General features: G+C 36.9%; 1 pseudogene; it reads left to right on the top strand.

Annotated features, from left to right (window-relative positions):
• Nucleotides 1–2,232: 2,232 nt before the first annotated feature.
• On the top strand, nt 2,233–6,879 carry LOC113320233 (annotated as a pseudogene).
• The last annotated feature ends 432 nt before the right edge of the window (nt 6,880–7,311 follow it).

The following is a 7,311-nucleotide window of genomic DNA, read 5'->3' as shown; positions in this document are numbered from 1 at the left end:
TTCTATTACAATTTTAAAACCCTTATCATCTAACAACAAGAAACAAGATTTTTGCAGATGTCCGGAACATGAAGAACTTCATTCAAAGTGAGAGTCTTGCCAGAAGTGAGCTTGAGCCCAACTTTGCCTTTTCCTACAACCGCAGCTGCAGATGAGTTACCCATATAGAGTTTCTCTCCTTCCCCTACCTTACTGTAGGAGGTGAACATTTCTTTGTTCCCACAGACATGTTTGGTAGCCCCAGAGTCTACCCACCAGTCTCTCACATTTGTTACCAAATTTACTTCAGACACCGTGCCAGAAAATTCATCTTTGTTGTTTTCAACCAAATTAGCATTATTTTTCTTTTTAAGGTCCTTACGGTTTCTACAGTGAACCGCCATATGGCCAGGATTTCCGCAAGCATAGCAATCACCCTTAATTTTATTAATGCTAAATTTAGGTTTCTGAAACATACCTTTCTTGCCTGGAGGTTTCTTGGAGTTGTTTCGGTTCTTATCAGCATTGGAACCTTTGTGTTCAGTCACATGAGCTTTGTAAGACATGTCCCTTTAAGAAGATACATTTTTGTCCTTGGAGCACAACAATTCTTCAACTTGAATTTTCTTACCCAGTTCAACCATAGTAACTTCAGCAGTTTCATGTCTCAGTTTCTTCTTGTACTCGGACCAGGAAGTAGGCAATTTCTTGATAGCAGTAGACACTTGAAAAGTTTCATCAATCACCATACCTTAGGCAAGAATTTCATTCATAATTTTCTGGAGTTCAAGGAATTGATCAACCACAGATTTGTCATTCACCATTTTATACTCATAAAGCCTAGCTACCAAGAATTTCTTACTTCCGACAGTTTCAGCTTGGTATTTCGCCTCCAAAGCAGCCCATAAATCAAAAGCAGAGAAGTTTTCTTTAGCATTGTAAAAATCATACAAAGCATCCTCCAAGCAATTCAGAATATGATTTTTAGACATGTAATTGTTCCTCTTCCATTCTTCTAAAGAAGACTCACGACCAGCATCATTCAGTGATTCATCAAAAGGTTTCAGAACATATGAATCCAACTCATGGTAACTTAGAAAGAATAACATTTTTGACTGCCACCTCTTAAAGTCTTTTCCAGAAAACTTTGCAGGCCTTTTCAACATCGTTCTTACCCATTGTTACAGACAGAAAACAGAAATATTGTGTTAAGATTGTTGCGTCTGTAACAATAAAACACTCAAGAAAGATGTAAGAATAAAAGGATTAATTTCTGGAAAGTAAATAGACACTCAATTGGACTGCAAACAGAGGACAAAGTCACGTGTTCAACACGCTGTCCTTAACACGATATTTGACCGGTACGCCTCAAGAATGAGTGATGCCTATACCCTGTGGTCAAGTTCGTATCCAGGATAAAATTGCCCGTTGCAAGCACTGTTAGCACTACAGTACTTTCCCACTCTTACGACCTCAACAACAATTGCGCACGGAATGAAAAATAAAGGACCACACAGGGGGAGAAGACGAAAAGAAGAGGATAGTAGCTCTTCTGGACACAAAATGAAATGAGAGAAAGTGATCGCTTTATATAGGGGAGAATAGAGAGAGGTCTCATAAATGCGCATTAAAACAATTTCACCGCGCGTGTGCGAAAATGTGTGATTGCACCAACTAGCCCATTGCCTAAGTCCTCTCCCTCGCACAAAAGTGCTAATGACCCAAGGGCCACTCTAATATCAAAATTTTCAATACTTATGGAAAGGTATCATCTTTAGTTTTCCCTATGTGGGACTAAAGGTTCATTCACAAATAGTGAAAATGAGCTAGTGTCCTTAGTGACCAATAGATCCTAAGTTCCAATCGCACCAAGACCAAAAACCAAACTATTTTATAACCTCATTTTCTCTAACATATTGCACCCTGAAATTGAACTTCTCGTTCCACATTGGTTTGGAACCTTCTCCTGTACCAAGCAGTTTTGCAACCATCGTCCAAGACTCTTAGTTTTAGACATTGAAACAGTGGGCACAAAGTAATAATCATGAAGCTAAAAACTTTAGTCATACCTCTGGCGACACTGCTCTCTCGCTCATGACTTTTGTATTTGATCAACACATACGGATCTATCCCTCCTGCAATACAAATTCACGAGTTAATTAGAATTTAAACAACTTCAACAAAATGAAAATAAAAAGTGACCGAAAATACGTTGATTCCCTGATCCCTATATCTAAGCTGTTTATACAGTTTCATAATTCACCAGATAAAACATATATGAAGTCTATGGCTGATTATTGAAAATAGCGTACCGGGCGTGACAAATATTATACTGATCAACTAACTACTTGTATATCTCCAGGCTAACAGACAAGTACAGGAAAGTTTTGACAAAAACGATGGAACGATGGATCTAATTACCGAAGAAACATTCGGTATCTTTGAATCCTGCAGCATCCACCAGCACCACCTCCAATAACCCGTCCACCATTCTAGTAGATTCTACCCCTCTCTCTGTGTCTTTTTTACGAAGCAGAGATTAAGAAGAAGCGCGAAGGATTCAAGATTCAAACATCTTAAAATATCGGTGGAGCTTTCAAAAATATTCAAACACCAACTGGGTCTTGGTCATGTCAATCATGTATTATTGAGTATAAAAATGACAATTTGAGATCATTGACTTAAAATTTAACTCAACGGTTTAGTGCTGTCCTTCCCGATTTTATTTTGCTTCTGTATGTAGTGACTAGTGAGTTAAATCAGAGACAGTAATCAATAATCTGTAGGATTGAGAGATTTGCTGCTTGAAGTAGTAAAAAGATGTCTCCCCTCAGTCGTTTATATACTCCACTACTGAAAAACAAACTTCATAAGCTCCCAGCAGCCCTCTCATCTTTCTCCACCACCACCCCGAATTACAATAATACCGATCAACAGACGAATCGACCTTTACCCCCACCAATTCAAGTCTCTATTACTGAATCAGCTGGGAGAGGTGTGTTCGCAACTCGTTGTATTGGAGCAGGAGATTTAATCCACAGCTAAACCCTTGATAACTCATCCTTCCATTTCCCTACTCTCCGATGTCTGTTATTTTTGTCTCAAAAGGTTACATTCTGGTGGAGGAAGTAGTATTCAAGTTGATTCCAAATATCAAACTATTCATTTCTGCAGTGAAGATTGCATTCAACAATCGAAGGTATTTCACTTCTTATCCCTCTTTATGGGTTTGATGCTTAATTGATCAAGAATTGTGAATTGTCTTTCTTTTTTTATCGAGATTTTGATATAAACCCTAGTTCTTTTGTCTTTGTTACTTTATGAATGTGATGTTTATAAATGTAGTGTTATAGTGTGTCTTTTTGGTGCAAGGTGCTTACTGATCCGCAAAGATAACGGGCTTTGTGTAAATGCCGAAAATGCAAGTGATGAATTATAATGATGTACAAAGCAAATATAGTTAATTCAGTGAAGCGCACCTTAGTTTGATTAGGATTAGAGCAAGTTGTGTCTAGTATTTCAGTATCTCTACGGGTCCAAAAATTGATTCGGTGCTTCTAAAACTGATTTGGCAGCTGAAGCGAAGTAGCATGTTCACGACTTTGTTCTGCATTTCAGCTGCCTGATAAGTTGGTACTTTCTTCAGCATTCTATTGCATCTGGAACCAGTGTAAAAAAGGTTGTCTGATTTGCACCTTTTCGCCTCAAAAGTTGATGGTCATGTGTGCTTATGCTTCTTAGGCTTCTCTAGATGCTTCCACATTTTCGGATAAGAAGACTTTGAACTGTGTTTTCCAATGCGTATCGAGCAAATATTTTGCTCTCAATTCCGTAGGGCTTTTATATAAGTATCTATTTTAAAGCTTAAAATTAATCTTGGGTTAAACCCTGTATATGAGTTTCTTTGCATAAATGTGGGAAGACTGAAGTGGAGATCAAACAAAGTTATAAAGGAAGCTGCTTTATCATGGAGACTATAATTTCTATCTTCAAGGCAGTAGTTTTTTATGTTTGAGTGAGACTAATTCTTAACTTGTTATTTCATAGTATATTTTTGTAGAGTAATGTTTACTGACTTGTTATTTCTAGCATTTTATTTAAGCAATGCTGAGGCAATCTCTCACCTTGCTTATGAAACCACCTCGCCTCATATAAACATTTATTTCATCATTGTCTGGGATAGAGATTAGATTCTCATTCACCAATGCTGGTGGCACTGTACATCTGTTGTCGGATGCTTGCTTACTTCTGGTTAGCGCCAAGCTGTTGTTACGTATACTCTCTACCAGCTTGTTAGCACCTACTCAAACCGAGTTTTTCATTTTCTGAGGAAAGGTGAAACTCTTTCACTCTACTAACTAGTTTTTGTACTTTTAGGGTTTTTACGAAGTTGAAAAGCAGGCGGATTGGTCAGCCTATGATGAGCACTGCAGGTAAATAAATCCCCACAATTTTTTCATTGACTTTTCAATCAGAAACACCTGACCAAACACCTATCAGGTGTCCTAGTGAATTTATTCCCGATTTAACAAAATACTATGGCATGGATGCTTAACAGAATAAACATTACCAAACCGTTAATTTTAACCTCTGCTTGTAAGGACTAATAATGGTGTAATATAAACCTCTTATGATTAAAATAAATAAAGACTCTGACTTTGATTCTACTATTATCTGAAGGGTTCTAGGTTTAAAATATCCACATCTTGTCAAGCGCTTGGCATGTATGGTTATATCAGGAGCAGCACCTGCAGAAAGTCTTGACATTCTTCAACCTGCCAGGCTGATTCCTGAGATGATTTTAGAGGTGAGAACCTTTCACAAATTTTTATGGTAATGACTAGAAACCCTTTCAAGACAGAAAGTGTAAGAAGGTGATCATTATGAAGCACCGCACTACTCTACAACATATACCAAAATCCATTATAGCATGCTACCCTGCTAAAGTTGCGTTCTTTTTGTTTAATATTGTTTTCTTCTTCATTCAAACAATTCTAAGTACATGTAGGATATCAGTCAGACTGACATACCATGACTAACACATACGCTACCTTTGTGCAACTTAATACAAAAATGAAAACTGTTATAAAATTGTATTGATGTTATTGTTCTGAATTTGGTGTTGAAGTTAATCGCAAGAACTCAAATTTGGCCCCTCCCTGTGCATTTGCATGCCACGTTTGTAGCTCTTGTGGCTTACCAAAAGATACCCTAGTTACTGCGAAGATTTTAGATTTATGTCAAACCTATGTTACCGTTGTTTATTTTCTTTTCATCATTATCTTAAAGGTGTACTAATTTTATTCCAGATGGAGAATGAATTTGGCTTGTTGAAGAGCACGCTTACGAAAGCAGGCTTTAAGGACGCACAGATGGAATGTATCCTCCATATGGTAGAAAAAATGTATTTAAGTATCACATAGGCTGTATTGGTAACTGTCTATGAATCCTTAGAATTCATTTAATCAGCATTTTCTTTGACATTATTAGTTCTAACGAATGCGTTTCGCATTGAATTGGTTGGAGGATCATACGAGGATCTACTTTAATCTGCAGCAGCATCTGTTGACGCTGAATCTGCTGTTGGAAATGCTGTTTATATCCTTCCTTCCTTCTACAATCATGATTGTGGTGAGCGCATTATTTCTTATGGTTAAGTAATCACAATTCACAAAATTTGAGTAAATAAGAAAGAATTGGTGACTACTGAATATATTTGCAGGTTGCCCTGTAATAACATACCTTGTCGATTATCTAGTTGTTTGTTAAGGAGTTAGTTTAGCACTCAAAAACTAGATAGGTTTTGATTGAAACGGTTGGAAAAATTGATGTTTGGTGGTTACACTTATTACATGGTAATTTAGTAATATGACATCTTTCTATAGTTTATTTTGTGATTGATAACCTTATCTCTATCATATTGGAGTTTACAGAGCTTCTGGCAAAGAAATTTATATATATCACCAAATTATTCTTCACATATGTAGAGCTTCATATGTTAGCGCCTATCTGATAAATTCCTTCACCGTAATCAGTACTAAAACATGTAAGTCTTTGACCACGAGTGACTGACATGAAAGGTGTGGGATTGGTTGAACCCCTTAAAGGTGGCTCGTGAACCAGATAAATGGTGAAGACTTTTGTTGACAGTCTATGGGAAAAACATAATAAGTGATTTTTGAAGAACTTGATTATTTATATGTATACAATTGCATGGATAACATGGTTATTTGTTTCAGATCCCAACAGTCACATTATATGGATAGAGAATGTAAATGCGAGATTGAAGGCTCTTCGTGATATTAAAGCAGGTTCGCATCATATATCTTAGATCAGCATGATTGTTTTATTTTATTTTTTCCCAAATTATATGATCTCTATTACTAAATTTCTGCTACTTTCTGAATGTTATTGTACTAGCGTCATCTTTCTGAATAGTTATACATTAAGCTATCAGTGATCAATCTCCCATGTTTTTAACAGGGGAAGAGCTTCGTATTTGCTATATTGATGCAAGCATGGATCATGGTGCGTGACAAAACCTCCTGTTTGAAGGATTTGGGTTTCATTGCAAATGCCCGCGGTGTCTATCTGGTGATTAGAGTTCACTTATGGGTCTTAGTATGGTTTTTGTCACGTGGTGTGGTGCTCATGAGTATCTCTATTCCAATCAGTTTACCTAGTCATCAAATTGTTTAATCGTTAGACAGCAGAGTTGCAAACTTGAAGTAGAGATGAGCTCCACACACAGCTATCAGGATGCAATGTCCTTATTTATCTGGTCTTTGGTACCTTATTTGTCCTGTTCTCTTCATACCTGTGCGAAGATGACGGTGTTGTAGAATCTCATGCAAACACATCTAATAAAAGGTTATGAGTTATGACTAATTTTGTCTTTGGCATGCACAGGTTCACAAATCTTGCTCGTTTTTAATTTCGTAAGGTGAGACTGTGAAGATTAAAGAAAGACCCATACTAGTGAACCATACAGCTTTGACCAATTCCTACATCTCTAATTCATCCACATTATTCTCCAACAATACCCGGTCAATTTGTATCCAAACTTAGTGTACTAACAATCAAACCTGTACTATAAATTCATCCCAATTTTGTGCAGAATGAATATTCAGTCATCAATTGCATATCTTCACTTTCCTTTGTGATTACAAGAGAGAAATCTAGAGAGTCAGAGAAATAATTAACGAAAATGGCAGGTTGTACCAAAAAGATGCTTGTGCTGTGTTTTCTGATGGTGGTAATGTTGACTAGCAATACAATTGAAGTGCTTGGAGATTATGATTCGTGCATGGGTATATGTGTGCCTGATTGCAA

This window comes from Papaver somniferum, chromosome 11, assembly GCF_003573695.1.
Source record: "Papaver somniferum cultivar HN1 chromosome 11, ASM357369v1, whole genome shotgun sequence".
Classification (NCBI taxonomy): domain Eukaryota; kingdom Viridiplantae; phylum Streptophyta; class Magnoliopsida; order Ranunculales; family Papaveraceae; genus Papaver; species Papaver somniferum.
This window is presented reverse-complemented; position numbering and strand designations above follow the sequence as displayed.